The sequence below is a fragment of the Anser brachyrhynchus genome (assembly GCF_964034855.1).
Source record: "Anser brachyrhynchus genome assembly, chromosome: 4".
NCBI classification, from domain to species: Eukaryota; Metazoa; Chordata; class Aves; order Anseriformes; family Anatidae; genus Anser; species Anser brachyrhynchus.
Window position 1 is genome coordinate 22,402,575 of NC_137698.1, and position 20,223 is coordinate 22,422,797.

The 20,223-nt window shown below is 36.3% G+C and overlaps 1 protein-coding gene across 1 annotated transcript in view; it reads right to left on the reverse strand.

The window, feature by feature from the left end:
- The window catches only part of LOC308194612 (uncharacterized protein), a 975,354-nt gene that overhangs the window by 10,659 nt on the left and 944,472 nt on the right, over positions 1 to 20,223 (reverse strand). The window contains exon 22 of the mRNA XM_080590727.1: positions 16,088 to 16,139. The gene's annotated coding sequence lies outside the window, so the exon portion shown is untranslated. The remainder of the gene's footprint in view (positions 1 to 16,087; positions 16,140 to 20,223) is intronic.

The window sequence follows — 20,223 nt, forward strand, 5'->3', positions numbered from 1 at the left end:
CTGATTCTTTTGGGAATTAAAATGATGCTGTGTCTTTTGTTTGACAAGCTAAATCACACTATATTCATATTTAATTATTGTGTTACCAAGTTATTAGCAGTGCCTGAACTCCCTGAGAAAAAAACAAAGTATTCTGCTTGTCAGCAATATATACCCACTGTGCTGAGATGTAAATGCAACAGCAACGTTATTGTTCTGTTAGGTTCAAAGATTAGTGTGGGCCAAGTGCCTTGAAAGCCAACCTGCTAAACCATAAAACGGCATACTAAAAATTCTGCAAATTTATGTATAAAAAAATCTCCAAGGATTTTTCTATTAAGGATAATAATATCTTTTTTTCAGATCCAAGTGTTTGATTGATACTGATTCTAAGTTGTGTTCATAACTCACGTGGTCAAGTAAAACCAGGAGTGAGACAAGGGATAGGAAAAGAGGAAATTCATACCTCTAAGTCTCTGTTCTTTATGATACAACATGTTCAGATCACAGAAGCCTATGTTGCGAATGTCTGTATTTTGCAATCATGGGCTGCTCATTACTCAAAATGAACAGGCTAATGGAAGTGTGCTAGAATAGCTCCCCCCCCTTTGGGAGAACAAATTCTGCCTTCATATGAACTCTGCATAGTGATTTTTTTTTCTCCCCCACTATGGTGTTTTCCTTTCTTTCTGTTTTGGCTTCCTCTCAGTTGTGGCTCTCTTAATTCATCCTCCAATTTATTTCCTACGATAACATGCTTTGACAAGTGACAGTCTCCAGTCCACCCTCCCTGATAACTAGATCTAATTTGTAATGACAACCTAAAATTTCATAAGTTGCCTGCTCTGGGTTCTCCATGGATTTGGGTGAAGAACAGAGCTCTCTTGTGCAACAGATCCTTCCTCTATATTTCACACTGCCTTATTTATTCAGATTTTAATAAAGAGTCACAAAATAGGAGCCTCCAGTTAGATGTCTATATTCACACTCAGGTTCTTAGCACCCTAGTGTTCTAAAGTACTGATCTCAATGGGGTATCCTGAGTGTTAAGCACTTTTCAAGCATCAACTCTACTATGAAGGGTTTGAATATGGATTTAGATCCTAAACTCAGCTTGTTATTTCATTTTTAATTTTGCCCTGCCCTACTTTTGTCTCTTAATATTTTTTTCTTGAAACCGTACTTTGGCAATATCTGAATCATTCTTATAACATTATCCATTCCCCCATTAAAAAAAAAAAATCCTGCCCTCCCACAAAAAAATGTTTTTATGTTCAGTATTTTTATAGTTTCAGGCTTATTTGTTTTTATGTGAGCCATTTTTCTTTCGCACCAATACAAAGGAGCTGCCTTCTGACATCTATCTTCTTTCATTCTTGGCTTCATCAATAATAAAATTCATAATATTCTGTATGAATAAAATGCAACAGAAAGAAATGGCCTTGTACTGCGTCTTTTTTCCTATTTCAATAGTTCATTCCATCATATGAGTCTAAACCAAAACCAGTACTTATGCAAAGATTTTGATATTAAATAGCTGTAATCTCACAGAATAATTATATAAGAAGGAAAGCCCTGTTTTACATTAGACTTCTAGAATAAATTCACAACATTGACTTAATATGCAAATATATATTCATAATAGTAGAGTTTTCCCTGGGACCATACAACTTCTAGCTATGCTTCTGCTGTATTACTGCAATAGTCCAAAGGAGAATTAGACTCTGTAAATGTTTCAGAATGCAGTATTTCTGTATTTAACTATTTTGGATGCGCACAAGGAGGAAGTAAGTAGATGAAGGAGATTCTTCTCCAAGTGCAAAGCAGGAATTGTGTTTATGTGAGCTGGCTGCCTAGCAGGAATTTTTATTGGTATTGGAACTTCCATTTTGGCAGGATTCTCTGGCTTAGAGCACATTAAATAATCAAACTTTTTTTTTTTTTTTTTTAACATTAGGTCAAATTTTGGAAGCATTTGAACGTGGAAGTTTGATGGTATTCCTTAACCTCCCTCGTTAATCTGTTTTTGTTTCTTTGTTTTGTTTTTAAATCCTTCTGAATTATGCAGACAGTAGAATTTTTTACTTGCTACATATTTTTAAGCAAACTCTGGGAAAGCTGCTTTTAAATTGTTTGAAAACTGGAAAAATATATCACATTTAAAATCAGAAATTGCATTAATCCAATTAAGCTATTGCTTATTCTGCATTTCCATTTTCCATCATGGCCAGTCATGTCATTTCTGTCGCAGGCAAAAATAAACTGGCCTACCAATAAATCCTCTATTTTCATTCTCAGAACATGTACTGCCACAGAAGAGGACTGAATTGTTTCTTGGCCACCAGCAGAGCATTTGCGTACCCAGGTGGTCCATTTTATCTCCAAATTTGAATGTGGTTTTCTATAACATGATATATTTTAACAGCATGTAAACCAAGAAAGCAATAAAGTATTACATAATAACATTTTTGAAATGAATCAAAATAAGTTAGCTCCATAGATGCATACTTCCTGTAACTTTCCAATAATCAATGACAAGAGAATAATAGGAAAGGGATGGGAGGCTTTCTTTTCCTAGTGGCCCCAAAATCTGAGGGTCTGCCCAAAGAGATCTTACTAACTGTATGATTTCCATGGGACTGAATTCTGATGCAAAGACACAAGCACTGATCAGTGTGTAAGATAAAGGACTTTACAATGGGAACAAGGTATTAGGCTTTGGGAAAAAACAACAACAACCACCAACACCAAAAAACAACATAAACCTAGAAGTGAAAATGTCATCCTTTAGCATGGATGGCCTTAAATCCACATATACAATGTTTATGAAAGGGAAAAGTGATATTCCTGCACAAATGAAAAACTGTTATATTTAGTCCTAAGTATCAAGTTCTGCACCAATAATGAATCAGTATCATTCCTAGTTATATACAAGCAGAATTATGTAATTAAGGTAATTAAAGACAGTGAAGAAAATTAGAACCATGCATGAGATGAAGGATATGGTTGAAGTATCACTGTGTACAAATCTGACCCATCTTTCACTGTGAAAGTATTAGTAGAATATACCTGACAAGTCTACAGCTACTCCTGTATCAAGCAAGATAACAGCACTGAACAGCAGAGTCACTGAGTTTGTGAACAACACTGTTAAAGAACTGGCCTTTTCCTCTATAATTTCCAATCAAGATTAAAAGATTTAATATGCATTACACATATATATACACAGACACCTTCTAAATATTTTCCTGATAAATGTACCAAGAAGAAATTATACAAGCATAACACACGTTCCTTAGAAGATGAGTGCAAGATACCATTTAACAACACCAATCTGTCTGTGAACAAGAAGGGACAGGAAAAACAAGTTCTTTCCTCACTTTATAAGGAAATGAAGCTTCTTTCAAAAATCCAAGTAATTTCGTCACATCCACACAATACCTATGACATGGGAAGGGAACTATGATCTATCAGGTCACTTTCAAGACAGCTTCATCTTGACTTTCAAAAAATGATGGACTTATCATTACAAGCCTCTAACACATTAGTATACGTATCTGGCTTGTGCTATGCTTCCTCTTACCCTCCTGACATTTCAGGAGTTCGCTGCCAGATCTTACAAATGCTCTTCACTAAAAATAACTGCTGACATTTGCAAGTGGCATGTACTAATCACATCCAGAATAAGATTTTTATATACACTTACTTGTATTTTATCTTATAATTTTTGTAAACCTTGGCTCTGCTTCTTAAAAAAAAAAGTCAAATATGTTCCATACCTGTATTTAAACAAACAAGTTAAGCTATTATAACTGAAACATTTTTTACACTAACATATAGCATGGGGATTTGGGTTGATTTTTTTCTTTTCTATCCAGCTTTCTAGTGAGTGAAAGCAATGGTTGTCTGCTGCATGACAAGAACAATTAAATTTCTAAAGGAGAGAATCAAGCACATCAAGTAACACAAAACCAGCTCCTGAAAGATGGCTTCACCTCTCTGTCAAAACAGGACGTTGAACACCACTAAGTACAGAAACCTTTTCTTAATGGCTTCTAAAGCTTATGACTGCTAATTAGTCACTAGCAGTCTGAGGTCCACACTCACTATTAATAAAATTCCAGTTGGTTTGCTCCCAAAAGTGGGAATTTTCATCTATTCTCCTGGTGGACTGTAGCCCTTCAAATCTAAGATGTGAAAAATTTGCTAGTAATAGTGTCCAGTTTGTACCTCCTTTACCTGCCATGGAGGAGCAAGAAGTGCTCAAATCACCAACATATTAACTGATGACACTGCATTTGCTATGGGATTTTATGACAGGACTCCTGTAACTCCCTCCACATAACCCACTTAACATTTACATTACATTAAGTTAATAAACTTCTGACCTGCAGTTTAAATCCATCTGTTTTCTCCTTGGTCTTCTGTATATCTTAATCAATGTTTCTGTCACAAATATTATGAACAAGACTCACAAATATTGTATGTCAAAGCTTAAACGCTGAAATTAAAAAATCATGAAGACGTTCCTATAAATGTTTGAACAAATCTAAGCATATCATTTGTAAAACAAAAGTTACACTTTTTTTTTTTCCTCCAAAAAGATCTTGTAACTCTCCTTTTATTACATGATACAACTCTGAAACTTGAGGTCAAAAACCAGCACCGGTGCTAAGGTGAGCAGAGAAGAAAACCAGTGTCCCCTGACAGGAAAATTCTGATTCCCGTTCGCAGCACACAAGGAGGCCCCAGCTGTCAGACCCTGGGGGGGTGTATTCGGTCAACAATCCATTGGCCACTCTCTTTATGTAAACCTGGTAGTTTCTCTTAGCCCTTATATGACCTGGGGAGAGGCAGTGTATATTAACTACAGCTTAGCTATGAGAAAGATACATTTTCCCCCTCTTGTTACGCTGGTTCTCACATGGCTCTGCCACTGCTGCTGTATCTGCCTATGCAATATTCTACTGAAGCCATACCATTTTCAGTACATATTCAGAAGATCTGAAAGCCGACCAATAGCAATGATATAGGTGCTTTCTTCCTCTTTATATTTTTCAATCAGGCAACTACTGAATACATGTAAAAGGCCTGTCTACATTTGCTTCATTCTTTGACAAACATTTTCTCTTGATCACATTTAAAAAAAAAATAAAATCTCATCATCTTTGTCTTAAGTCACAGTCCCTGAATTACGGGATCTCATAGATTACTGCAGAACATATATCAATTATCAACCGAGGCTTTGAAAAATGAATGAATTAGCACATTCTCAAACCAAGATGCTCTCCCAGGTGGTTTGTACACTTTACTTAAGGTGTATGAACAACTCTTCCCTCAGTTAGGATATAGACCTGCCTTCCCAGCTATGCTCCTTTAAGAGGAAAGATACAGGCTGCTCAGTCATGTAAATACAAAGTCTTATTTCTGTCTGTTACTCAAAAATGTTAACCACTACAATAAAAAAAAAAAAAAAAGGAAATCTGTCACAAAGAGTTAAGCTGGAGGTGAAAATTGTATGTAGTATGGAATATAAGAGATGCCACTTCACTTTATAACAAACTGTCTGTTCTGTACCAACAAAGTTTCATATAAATGTAGCTGAAATGTAAAGCACTTTTAGTTGAGTTCAGACTGGAAGAATCTTCTTGACGGAGCTTATCTCGAAATCATTTGAAGTCCAAAGTGTCTATGCAAAACCATTAATCTCAGAATGTGTCTAAACTCTATCCTGGAGACAGGCTACAATTTACAGTTCTCTGTGACAGACAAATCACTGGTAGAGCCCTGTCACTTAACCCCAGTGATTTCTTCGGTAGTCAGGGAAAGAAAGGTTTTCATACTGCCCTGTCATAGAAGGACTACAGGATCTGTCAACACTGTATAACTTTACATAAAAGTGATGCGTAGGCATTTCAGTCATCATGAAACAAAAATCAGCAAGGTGGGCTTCAAGATCAGTGTCATTGACATAAAACCTGCTACATAAAGTATAAAGAAAGCTTTTATATTTTTTAGGAAAAAATATAGGGCAAAAATATTTTTTCCTTCTGCATCAGGTTTTTGTTCTACATACTTAACTGTAAGATAGAGCTCTCTAGTTTTATATGAGCCTACAGTATGGTTTCAATCTCCAGTTACCTAATGGTGCATGTTTGATAGCAGTAGAGGACTCCAGAGCGATGGCCATGCTTATCTGCCCAACGTACACAAATCTTGTCAAAGCTCTGAAGGGCCTGGCTGGCTAAAAGTCAGATTAAGTTTAGATAAAGAGGACAGTCTCATTGGATTTACAGTTTAAGTGCCTCCATGTTCAATATGTGTTTCACCATCACAAATCAAATTGCGTGCAACCTAGTGCCCACCTTGAAGTTTACAGGTATTTGCAACACATATATTTAACACAATTTTTCCAATTGCCTTCATGCATATAGACTTCAAAACTGTTTAGCAAAATACAGTAAGCTGAACAGATATTTGTTTTATTTTTTTTTCAATTGGAACGTTGCTTTTTCATTTGAAAATTTTGTTTCAGGATACGTAACTGAGAAGTCATATTTCACACTTGCCACAAATGTAACCTTTTCTGAGCAGTGTGCCAAATAATCATGTTCACATTTTGTACAGCTCTTCACGTAAAACTGTGTTCCTAGAATATTATCTTACAGATACTACTGCTGGGTGGTGAAGGAAAAGAATGCCAGAGACACACACATGGAGTCACCCAGAAGTTATTGAACTCTTCCTAACTTTCCCAGCCTTGATCCTCTGCAGAAAGACCTTCAACTGTTTTGAAGGTAATATGAAAAAGTTATGGCATTGTATCTTCCTTGCTGGGCAGGAAAAAAAAAAAAAAAAGAAGAGAGAGAGAGAGAAAGAGAAGAGGACACATTCCAGGAAACTGGGCAGCCTGGCATCAAGAGCAGCTATAGTTAGAGCAAAGATGCAGAGACATACTGCATGTGTCCTAAAATCCATGCACTCCTTGTACACATAGTAACTGGTTAAAGGATCAAGGAATAAACCAAGATACTGGAAAGGAGGAAGAGGAGAAAAGACCTTTAGTTATCCTCCTCAGTGTCTGACACTTTCAAACATATGTTTGATTTTTCTTCTTTGCTACTGATGGGCATTCAAAAATATTGATCCAGCTATCAATTCATCAATACCAGCATTTGCTGTATCAACATGCTGGAAAAATCTACTGGACTACAAGATACACCTGACCAAGCCTGGTCAGATGTTAGGAGCTCCTATCATTAAAGATCTTTGGGAACTCTCTGATACTGACTACCTCTGCCCCAGTTAGGAATATAAAAAGGGATGAAGGACTTTATTCAAAACACATGAAAGCAACAATGACACCAGTGGGAAACTGGGACTGGGATCAATGTGTTTAAATGTCGTATCTAGGTTTGGTAGACAGACAAACTATTTGAAGGCAGACAAGATAAGAAATAACATGCATTTTTTTCAGGCACACTTTTAAAGTGTAGTGGCAGTGATAAGCACACTAAAAACCTCTTATTATGAATTCATTTGCATCTGTTCATTCAAAATTAATTATCCTTGATGTGATGTTAAGAGTGCTAGTAGTGTATTTTATGCTGTTTTTGAGGTGCATTAAGCTATCAATGACTAACTTAGATAATCATAAATACAGTTAACTACTAACTTTAAAAGTGATCATCAGTATTGCACAGCATTCAGGGTGTAAATACCTTTAAATCTGAAAAATATTACTATCTTTACATTTGTAAACAATCAACTTTCATAACACACTACACCATGCTTAATAAGCTTTGTACAATGTATATGAGTCATGTGAAATGCAACTTGCCACTTCATGCCAAAAAATCACTGTTTTCTAAAAAAAATAATTGACAGCTGAAGCTTGTGAGTTAGAGACTGATGACACTTATTACAGTTATATGGCTTACAAAAGGTAGCTACACACTGGTTTAATCCACATACCTCAACTTTGATTATTAGCACCCCAGTAAATCCGAAATTTGAGCATTCCCTATGAAAAGGCACTTCATTTTGCTGAAATTTGACAGTGTGTCCACTGACTCAATGATCCGGACAAATGCCCATTAGGGCCAGGGCCCCTAAATTCTCTTATTTGTGATTTTGTAGCTTGTAACTCCTGAGTTCTATTCTTCCATTTTCCACAGCTTCAGGTTTTCTGTATGTATGAAATTCTCCACCTTAACCTCAAATTTTTCTGTCCTTCTGGTGTTCACTGACAGTCTCTGAGGCTTGGGCTTTATTCTCCTTCAGGGTTCATTCTTCTTCTAAATACTCATCATCCATTGCATTCTATAAAGAGAGTTCCCAGCAGTAGTTTTTAAAATAAAAGATAAAATGTTCAGTGTCTGAACATTTAGGGCTCTAGTGTCAGTACCTGGAATGCCTCCTGTTGACAAGGATGGTTATCACTGGGGGCAACTGAAATCTGTTCATTCTGAACTGTCTTCAGAAATCAGCCTTATCTGATTGTTCTTTCAGATCAAAAGAAGTAGGAAGACAAAGTAAGCTGTGCATATTCTTTCACTCTGCACTTTGTTGTTAAAAAAGGAGGAATCCCACTAGGACCCATAAACCACTTTTAGATATCACTAATCTTTGCTATGAATTTCTATTTTTTCCATTTACTGCCAGCTGACTGATTAGATTTTGATATTTTAGTGACATAGAGCAGCACTGTTAGGAATTAATGTGCAAAACATATAACAAAATCTAGACAGACAAAAGAGCATTTATTGCTCTAAGGAAAATGACATGTAATTCTCAGCATTTACAGCTGAGATTAGACCTTTTTTCCACATGACAGATATGTAGTCAGTAATAGAAATACGTGCAAGGTCTCGCCTGGAGCTCCTAGATTTAGGCACGGTTACCCTACCTTTCAGGTATTTGTGGAAGATAGCTTGTGTTGCCTCTTATATCAGGTTCAATCTCAGTGACTAAATATGTAACTACCTTGTTAACTGTTTAACACACAGATCAGAGGAAAACAATCCTTTGCTTTTCTTTTATATAAAAAAAATACAGCACAGTTAATATTGTTGCTGACAGAAGAAAAATAGTACATATCAAAGTTTTGTTGAAAAAGCAAATTAGAATTGAACCATTTATGGTACATCTCAGGCTTCACATTCAGCTTTACACGTACTGGAGCTGCAATTTTTGGAGACTTTCCAAAAAACTCAGTAGGACCCTGTTAAGGTTCTCTATATCTACATAAATAGCATTACCCATGTAACAAGTGAATAAATTAAGTATATATTTTACACTATTTTATAGCCTTTGATGCAGCTATTATCAAGTGAATTAAAATTTTAACATGGAGCCTGTATCTTACATCTATTTTCTACATCTGAATTTTGGTACAATTCTTAGGAAGTCTATGTAAAACCAACCAGTTCCTTAATTTCTAATGAGTTCCATCTGGTTCATTGACTTGTGTCATTCAAATGACCTGTCCTTTTCTTTTTCCTCATTAAAAGACGATTAGGTCAATGACCATCTTGCATTTGTTCATCTTTCATTCTGTCTCACTATAGTGTTAAAATGAGTTTTGTGAAAAACCATAATTAGTGCAGTAGCTCCAAGCATACTGAGCCAGTCCACCGCATCTTTTTGGTACCTGTCTTATGCTGGAGAAACGGATGTGGATGACAATTGAATTTGAGACCAGTTTGCCATCAACTGCATCAAAAATACCCCTATTCCTTAAAGGAAACCACATCAGAGTAGATCTTGAGGTCAAATCGCCTTTCAGGAAACTCCATCCCTTCCCATATACATATAGTTGAAGTCAACCTCAAATCATCAAAAACCTGCCACTCAATTCTTATTGTATACACAAAGCGTAGAAATCACAGATTTTCAGCAAAAAGGCAGAATGATAACAAAAATAAATCAAGTTCTTCGTTCTCTCACCAGAAATTCACACTGACAAATTGAGTTATACTAGCTTCTGGTTCAGCTTGAAGTACCAGCTTCACGTTTTCTTGATTTCTATGCTTCCTGACTTATCTCCCTTGGGCTATTCAGGTTAGATGGATTGAATAGTCTAAGTATAAAAATCACAGTACAAAAATCTATCATAAATTAGCCTTAAAAAGTAGTTCAAAGACCCATAACAAACCACAAGAAGGGGTTTTTAGCCTCTTGTAAGGAAATAACAAAATGGTTTTTGAAACAATAGTTCAGTGGCTCAAGAATAATTGAGCATCTTAAAATAAAAGGGCTGCAAACCTTGTGGTGATTCAAAGCATGAGCTGTACTACTTCTGGACACATTATTACAATGCTGCTGAAGTGAAACTGTTAACATTATTTAACTTTTTGCTTCAGAAACAAACAAAATCAGAGATTTTGTATCCTTTTTGGCATGCAAGTGATAAACAGTATGTACAAAAGGGGGGTAAGGGGTGGAGGGACTTCTATTAAAGGAAAAGCCCCTGTTCTTTTTCATCTAGTGCACTATTCAAAAAAACCCATACACCCTAATTAGTTTAGTAGTAACCATAATATTTGAGAAAACACAATTTCTATGCCATTGTAAACATTTTTCTTGAAAAAAAGAAGCTGGTTTTCTACACAGAAAGTAAAATTTTACTTGTCTAATATCAAGTTAGTATAAAGATTTACAAACCAGCAGCGACAAGATATTCTAGAATTTTTCACCTGGGATATTTATTCTCTGATCCTGGATTGAACATCGTATCTGTTAATACCAAAACACTACAGAAGTAAAAGCAAGTCTTGCAATAAAGCGTCCTAAAAGACAGCACTGAAAATCCTGGACCATACAGATGTTGCTCCTCCCTAGGCACAGTGTTTTTCCCACTACTATGTACTCTAAAATGGAGCCCCTGATTTTGCCTGCAAATACTCCCAAGGAGAATCCTACCAATAAACACAGAAATGGTTCAAAAGGACAAAGTAAGTTTTCCTGTTTTCAGATCCCACCCTGCCCCCTGCGAAGGAAGGTTTATGTATTTTTCAAAATGCCCAGAATATTTCATACCAAATCCATCAATGAGCCTTATGCATTAGGTCAGCCCTGCTTCAATGAACAAAGCACAAGCTCTACAGCCACTGCCTCGTGCTGTGCATATGCCAGCATGTTGCACTGAGGCTCCAGTAAGGGCTAACTTTCACTTTCTGCTGGAATCCCAAGAGATTCAGGATCTTGCTCATGTGGCAAAATCAGAATGTGTTTTAGCAGTCACTTTCCACGTGAGGCCATCCGAGGTTCACAGAGGAGACATCTCTTCACTTTATTCTGTTATTAAACAGGTTAAGGTAGATATGCTCAGGAACTGCTTAATGACCTGATGAAATGGAGCTCATTAGTGATCAAATGGCTCTGGCCACTTCTGATTAAAAGTATGGCAATCGTTGATTGTGATGATAACAAACTAAAATTCAACAGTTAATATATTCACTGGCTTCACAAGTTGAACTCATAAATTAACACACCTCAGAAAGGGGCTTTAAACAGAGACTGTACACCACAGGGACGCTGAATTCCTGATGGCCAAGAATACTAGAAATAGAGAAATTTCCCTTGATAAGCAAAGCAGAAAATTGTGGTGTTTTAGTAGGTGAGGAGTATCCTGGCCCCAACGCATCCTTCCAGAACTATTTAAATAAAGTGCTGGGCTAAACAGTGATCCCTCCTCCTAATGCCATTCTGTACCATTTAGAGCTACTGCTCAGAAGAGATGTGTGGTTTTGAAAAGGACCTAGAAACAGAAGTTTTCTACTTTCAGGAAAAAAAAATAAATCTAAATGTTAGATTAATACAAAAAAGATGAACTGGCACCATCACTAACCCTGTCCTTAGATTTTGAATAGAGAGTGAGAAGTAGTCTGGAAAGAGCAGTGAAGTGCAGGAATTCAGGTCTGTGATTCCCAGGCTGACTTGATTCACAGCTCAGAACTTCAGATGGGGACCTGAGCTTTGATGCGACAGAAGATTTCAGAACTCACATCTTCATTACTGCCTGCTGGTGGCTAAGATGTTGAAAAAATGTTTCTCACATTTATAACTAACATGCCAAACAGTGCAATTTTGTGTAAAGATGCTAGAAGTGTCTTCAAATGTCAAAAAATCTATACAATACTGCATGTCACTGCACCTGACTGACTGACTGCCATGAGAAGAAGTCAGTTTAATGATTCAGTACAATACCTTTTTATTCTACTAAGGACAACTTGAAAAAATATTTGCATTGGCATGCCTCTGCAGCTCATAAGTACAGGTAACCTGACAAAGGTTTAATAGTAATGGGCAGAATCATACCAATATCTAAACAGAAAAACTAGAGACGTGATACTGTTAAAAGAAAGAAAGTCTGTGTGACCAATAGCAGGTAGGTGAGCTTACCATCTACTTTAGTTGGTGCACTTCAGGTATTCAGCTCTGATCCTGTATCTACAATGCAAGGACTTGAGATGCTGTGCCATTCAGTGCATAGACAGAGTTACACCAGGAGAGACTCAAGTCACTGTAATCTCTGCCTACTAAACAACAAATTCCATGGGTGTCCGAAAATGTATATACGACAAGAGAAGCCATTGGCTCTTTGTACTGGGGTGAGAACATTCTGCGCTTAGAAATGCTCAGCACTTTTATATACATTGCTCTTGAAAGGAAAAGATAAAAAGACAGAAATTGTGACAATAAATACTTCTGCCACAAAACTGTATCATCAGGACATCTATTAAATACTGAAACCTCTACTAAAATACCAGCCTTTAACACATTGTACAACACCACTTGACTGTCATGAATAAAAACTGAAGCGAAATGCTAGCATTTAAGCCACAGATGAGAACTTGAAAAATATGTGATCATAAAAGCTGTAATAATAAAAATTGTGACTAAAGATTTTCATTTACCATTAAAATTATTATGGCTATTAGCTTATTGTTTGCAGTACTAAAGAGTCGTAAGATAATGGTCTGGAAAAATGGGGATTTAAGAGTATTTGCTTTCAATAGAGACCTTCTTGCCACTAGGACCATTTGATTTTTTTTTTTCATAGCTCCAGTTGAGATCTACTGAGGACTTACATTGCTGGACACCGTTGAGAATTGTAAGAACACAGACCTACTCAAACAACACTACAGGGCTTACTTGGTAAATGAACAGGCCTGGACTTCCAGGGAAAAACCCACCACCAAAAATAAAAAACCCTCCCCCAAAAAACCTACATCATTGCTGGACTCCTACAGCACCAGCAGCAGGAGTGCTGACATGTGGGTTGCATCGTTCCGGACACACGATGGCCAAATAGCGTACCAACCTTGGGAGTCGTTTGAAAACATGGGCTATTCACGGCTTCAGGAATATTGATGTAGAAGAACAAAGGATTTCAATTAACTAATTGCATTTAAAAAAGTCCCCTCGTGCTCTGAATTGCTCCCTTTGCTGACGCAAATCCAAGCACAGTAAGGTCCAGATGAGTTAGCAAAAGCTGCCATAGTGGTAGTTTAAAACTAAAATCAACTGGCAGATTTACTGGTTTACTTTAGCCTGTAACAACTAAATGGGCACTGGAAGGTAACATTTCATACTGGTTAGCTTTACAAGCATATACTAGTTTCAGCTCATAAGTCCTATTCAGGGACATATTTGTGTTTCTAGATAAAAGTATATCCAAACAGCAGCAGGCACAGGTATTACAAGGACTATCTTTCAGTTTCTCTGTCAGAGGAACACTACAAAACACAAATAATTTATCTATTTTAGTCTAAACGCTTAGTCCAGGGTAAAAAGGAGGAACACCTTTCAAATTGCTGAAAAGAATTTGAAGAAACTACAATTTTTTCTTTTTTCCAGTGGCACTCATACAGCCCTTCCAAAGTGGGAAAAAAAAATTTAAATGCTCCAAAGTCAAAGAAGTAGCAAGAGTATATTTCAGTAGCATAGACATGGTATTTGTGTGTGTAATGCAACAAATAGCCAACCATTAAATACTGTTAGGTATTCAGCTGAATATGAATATTATCCATACAACCTAGAATAAATTATATATACATATTTCTCCATCTAATACGTCGACTATTTTATTCTAAAAAAGGCCACAATCTAATAACTCTCGGTCAAGTTCACAAACCATATTTGATTAAAAAGAAAATGTAGATAAGAGTATGTATTTAAATAATTGTATTTCAGATCTGTAAAATGGCATTCTGGACATTTTTACTGCATATTCCTCTCATGACCATAACGAGCATAAAGTAAGATTTACTGTTTTGATTTAGCTAGGAAAATCACACACAAAAACTACAATGCTTTGTCATTGAAAGCTGCTATACCAACCAACACAAGTCTTAATGTGCATTCTGAAAACAGAACAGTAAGATTAATATAGCATAGAGAAAATGCACTGAAACTTCCCAGTCCTTCCAGATCTTTCTTTCAGTATTAATAGCTCTTATTTTTTTCATTTGTTTGTTTGTTAATGTGGAGCTATATTATCCCCTCCTGGAGACAAGTTTAAGCACTACAGAGGACAACTGAAGAAGGCCATAGAGGTCAGTTATGTTGTACGCACCTCTAGAACTGCAAATACTTATTTTTAGCAAATATCTCTCATCTTCACCGTTCCACAAGTGAGATACCTTACCCTACCTCACTTGCACTGTCCCTTTGTCAGATTCAAGGATAAACCGTATTACTCAGCAATTGAAGAACCCATTTAAATTAAATAATGACAACACAACTAGAAGATGAGAAGGGCGATAAGCTGGTAAAAAAATTCTGATAATGAAGTGTCTAGTTCTGGTGACCATGTGATACAATATCTAAAGGCTTTTCCAGGTTATTGAGACTTTTTTTCTTTTACATGTACAGGGAGCAAGCAGGAAGGAGAGTTAAAAAAAAGAAAAAGAATCTGTGGTCTGTAAATGATCAGCACAAAAAATAAATTATGGTCAAGTAACTGAACTTTTCTGATGTGTAAATTGAATCATTCCCACACGCTGGTGTTTTATAATTAAAAGACCCTTTTCACTGTGGGAAATTTTACTGAATTTTGTATTAAAAGAAGAAACAAACCATCAATCAGGAGGAGGTAGGGGAACTCAAAGAGCTCAACCCATTAAACTTGAAGAGTGTAGTCGAATTCTGAATGACTTGCTCTAGGAAACTGTAGCTCTTTTAAGGCAGGATACTGTACAAACATTAATGAGCAGAATGCATATCTGATAACTGTTCTAAAATCTTTTGTAGTCATACAGAAGAACATACTTTCCACTTGGTGTCACAAGATGCAGAATATGGTTTTAAATGAACCCTTTTTGTGAGGTTCACAAGCTTTAAATTACCTGACTTCGGTTACCATTGAGAAAAATTACTGAGCTGAAACAAACAAAAAAACAAACCCGGTCCTTACTTGATGCTATATAAGTACTAATCAGACAGAATAAGATTGGTTACAGCCAGATCACTGCCAAATACAAACACTTTTGAGTGAGCACCAACAGCTACCATTTCAGAGCTATGGTACCCTCCTTATCTGCTTTCACCAGAGTTTAGGCCATGGTTACAAATGGCATTTGCCAAGTATTCATCTAAAGAGAGGCATCATTACAAAACATCACAATATGACATACGTAGGCCACAGTAGTTTCTTGTGGATGCTTGAGAACTCTCACAAGAGATTTAATAGCTCCTTTTGAGAATTTCATTATTTATTTATTTATACTCTATTCTTGGTAAGTCTGGCTCGTAACAGGGTAAAGTGTCAAAACATTAAACCATTTATCATCTTGGATCTTCCTTCCTGGACAAAATATTCATACATGTTGAAGTTAGCACTACATGCATCCCATTTTATATTTTGACCTATGCTGTTATTGCAATAGTAAATTAGATATAGCAGCTTAAGTTACAGAGAATGATTAAGTCAATTGGACATCGCATACTCAGTGCAGACTGGCTTCTTGAAATTTCGTAGTTATGCTCTATTCAGTCAGCTAGACAAACTATTTCTAGTCAGCTAGAAAACTGCTGTTTAAGAATCAGCAATGCAATATATGGATCCCACTAACACTTGAGGCTGTAGGATGCTCCATCTTACCTTCAGTTTTCTACCTGGTGTTATGCTGGTGGGTCTCAGACGATCCAAGAACCTACAAAGAGAACAGATTATGGTGAATTAGGTCAGACATTTTTTTTAATTGTTTAATTACTATTACAATACACTACATCAACTTTTAAAAGCAAAATATTAGATAATTTTTTTTTTGGTACAATTATTTTCCTCTTTGAATTGTAATATATGATGTGTTCATTAACTGTGCATCTTTCCTAACATCAAAGTGAGATGCAGATCGTCTTTTACAAAGTATTTATTATAGTTGCTACTGGACTGAAACATTAATACACTGTAAGAGACTATTTTATTTGTTTGAACCATATGACAGTGTTGACTGCAAGTTGAACAGAAAATCTAAAAGTGGCATTTTGTAGATTCGTGTTTATTGTACCTCACTTTCACATTTGGTTTCTTCAGCTCACATGTGAAAAGGTTCTTTCATTGTTACTACTATGGAAAACTGACCATGTGCCTGAGTATTTAACATAAAATGTAAGAGAAGGTGTACTGGTCTTCTTAACTTTAGCACAGACAATACGAATTTTCAATTCTTAGCAACTTAGCAATTTTGTTGATGTATTCACCAGCAAATATGACAAATTATCCTCACGCTTTGCAAAGCCAATATAGTCAACAGTAATAAACATAAAACATATGGAAAAGATACTGATTTTTTAAAAGAAAAATATACCCAATATCAGAATATATATGAAGAGCTATTTTCAGAAAGCATTTTTCATAAGTATTACAAGCTCACGGTGTTCTAAAGTTAACTATAAAATGATTTTCTGTTTTAATAAACAGGAATTCGGATTCAAGGTATTTCATATAGGTATTATATATATTATATATATATGTCCTATATTCATATAGGATATAGGTATTTCACCTATAAAGACTGAGCATCAATAAATTAAAAGGATACATGGAATAAAGCCCTTGCCAACAACAACAGTATCATTTCACTGTACTTTCAGAATTTTAAAAATGTAGTGTGAATGAGCATTTCAATATATATATATTTATTATTATTTCTTTCAAGCAAAATAGGTCAGGTGTAAAAGCTCAGCATTTTTAGGATTTTTTCTTTTATTTTATATTTTCAAAAGTAGGCGTTGATCAAAGAATCAGGAGTATCAGTATGATACCATGAAAGCACCATGAAAGTCACTCTTAATACTGCCTTCAAACTTCTGATAGGCAGAGTTAAGAAACAGGATCAGCACCCTATTTTTAGCTTCTGGGTACACACTATATTAGATCACAGTATTGACTGGCTCTACGTTCTAAAAAAGTGGCTGGATATTGGATCTGCACATCCAGGTTCTACCTGAACCACAAAATTTATTTCCTATGGTATCTGCCAACACAAAACTGGATAATGAAATTCAATGCAAACTCTTCCACCTGGTACCAAGACACTCTAAATGCCAGTCTAGGCCCTGGACAGTAAGTGAAGAAAAAACTTCATACAGACATAAAAATGAATAAATAGCTTGATTGTCCAGTCAATATAAAGATGAAAGGAGCTTCTATACTACAATATAAAGGTAGCAATATGGTGGCTACATAGTGAAAAAACAAATGCTCAATATGAACAATGATCTAATGCACAGTAACCACTTACCAAGTCATTGACTTACACCATTTGAGAACCTGGCTCTATAATTCCACTGCTAAGAATGATTTTGCACCACTAAGCTGATGGTGGTTCTATTCAGAGAACTATTTAGAGAATATGTTTTGCATTCTTTTCATCTTTTTGTGAGCATAAGGTTCATTTAAGGACTGAGAAAAGTGAAAATGATGTGATTGTATAGACCTGCTTTTTGCTTTATTCATAAGTAAGATTAAGTCCTCTGGTTCATACAAAAAAAACCATGCCATAACATTTATTTATTTATTAGTTATAAGCTAGTACAAAACTAAGCAGTAAGTAACCAGGCTTGTGTCTAAGCATTCCCATTTGTGTAATCAGAATATCCTACTACAGGAATCCTGAAACCAAGACACGCTGGAAGGCGAATGTCGAATGCCGATGCATAGAGACCTATGGCAACAATCTTAAATTTCATCCTTTTGTTTTCAACATGCATTATAAATTACAGGAATGTAATCTTCCACCACTGGAGGGTGGGCTAATGAGTTCTGACTGATGACTTCACAAATTTAAGAAAAGCAAGAATTGCTCTCTTCAATATTTCTTATTTCTAGATTTAGGTAACCCTGTGCCCAAAATTCTTTGCTCTGTGATTCCATTTCTTAGGTGCCTAACAATACTGATTCAGTTCAGTCGTATTTCTGAATATATTCCTAGCATTGCACACTTGAAAGTCAAGCCCGGCGACACTCTCTGCCAACATATTTAACTCCCTTTGATGCTCTGATCATCATTTACTGGAGCATGATCAAAGAGTGCTGCCCTCAGAAACACGGGAAGGAAAACTGAAAATAGCTGCCAGTTAAGGTCCAATAAACAGCAATGGAGGCTTCACCCTTCCGAGCTGCCCAGATACAGAATTCCTCAGTTTCACTGGAATCAGTCTGATTCAGCAGTCTGCTGGTTTTCATAATTCATAAGAATTCAGCAGAGGGGCTCTGAACAGAGTTTTGAGCATTCAAAAGCTGAGCAATTAATCTAAAGTAGTTCAGCTCATGAACAAACCCCTCACGACAGACCTGTGACAAGAATCCCAGCATCCTGAAAAACAATGCTGAGCTGAAAAAAGGAGAAGTTATTGTTATTAGAATGCATAAACTGCTGATTTTCAACAAGAAAAATAAGATTTCCTCTAACTGGTCCTAACTAGCTTCTGAAAGAGGACAATTGAAGGCCGTAAACAATGACCCCAGCCCAGACAACAAGGCAGAAATAGAACTGCCAGCCCTGAGCTGTGTTTCCAGGAGGTTGCAGGTCTCCCAAAAGGTCTGAATCCCTATAGGATAAGGAATACACATTTGGAAAACTGCATCCGTTTCCAGCAGTCCACCAGAGAGACTGATTCTTGTTCATCACCCCCACAAAATCAGTGAAATATTTATATGTACTGAGCTGGAACCTTTCATCTCACGGAGAACATGCAAAGTAGAGGAGAGTAAAACATCAGTGCTACTTTATGTAGTAGTGGCTCAAAAAAAGCTCATAAAACTTCACTGTTGCTTGCCAGATAAAATACTGGAATGATCTTGCACATCCTATTTCTGTCTTAACTTTAAAGGTGTGTTTACCTGGAACCTTATTGATTATATTGCCATGATAACATCCGTAAGAAACCACACTTTGATTTGAATTGGGGAAGAATAGCTCACATGCCAGAAAAATAGTTTTCAGTTTCAGGGCACTGAACAGAAACTTTTTGTCCTGCTCAGTTACATGTTGAGATGGTAAAAATGGGGTGTTTTCAAATTGAGAAGGAGCCAGCATAGGGTCGAGTAAATGCTACATATAGTAGACAAACAGCTATTTTGTGACACAGAAACAAAGCAGGTAAATAGCTTCTCACAGAATGGCACCCTCCACACAGGATTTCAGAAGTTATATCAAACAGATTGGACATGACTAGACATTTACCATCAACTCAGAGAAGCATCCTGGCTACTTATGCGAGCAGTGCTCTTCTGCAAATTGCATTTGAGCCATATCCCCAGACACAGCTGGAAAGAGGCCTGAGCCAAAGATCATGTAGGGCATTTTTATTTACTAGTTTATTGAGTTGGATCATTGGCACAATTGATCCAAAGTACTTGGTAACATATGAATTAGAAGCAGCCAAGAGCTGCTGTGCTGTGGAGAATGAATGATGCTGGAGGTTCTCAGCACTACCCTCATTCAGCATGAACGAATGGACTTTACGGGCTACCATGGTAAGCACTGATCTGCTGCAATAATCCCAGGGATACGAGGAACCAGCAAGCACAATGTTTGTACTGACCACAGAAAGGCTGATGTAAACAACTATCTAAAGCTGAAAGGAACAGTAAGAACAGATTTCTTGGGCCCAGGTAAATCCTCTTGGGTACCATTCATATAAGAATAAAATAATAAAAGATGTAGTTCTTTATATAACTATATAAACTTATATAATAACTTTATATAACTATATAAAGAACTATAGTTT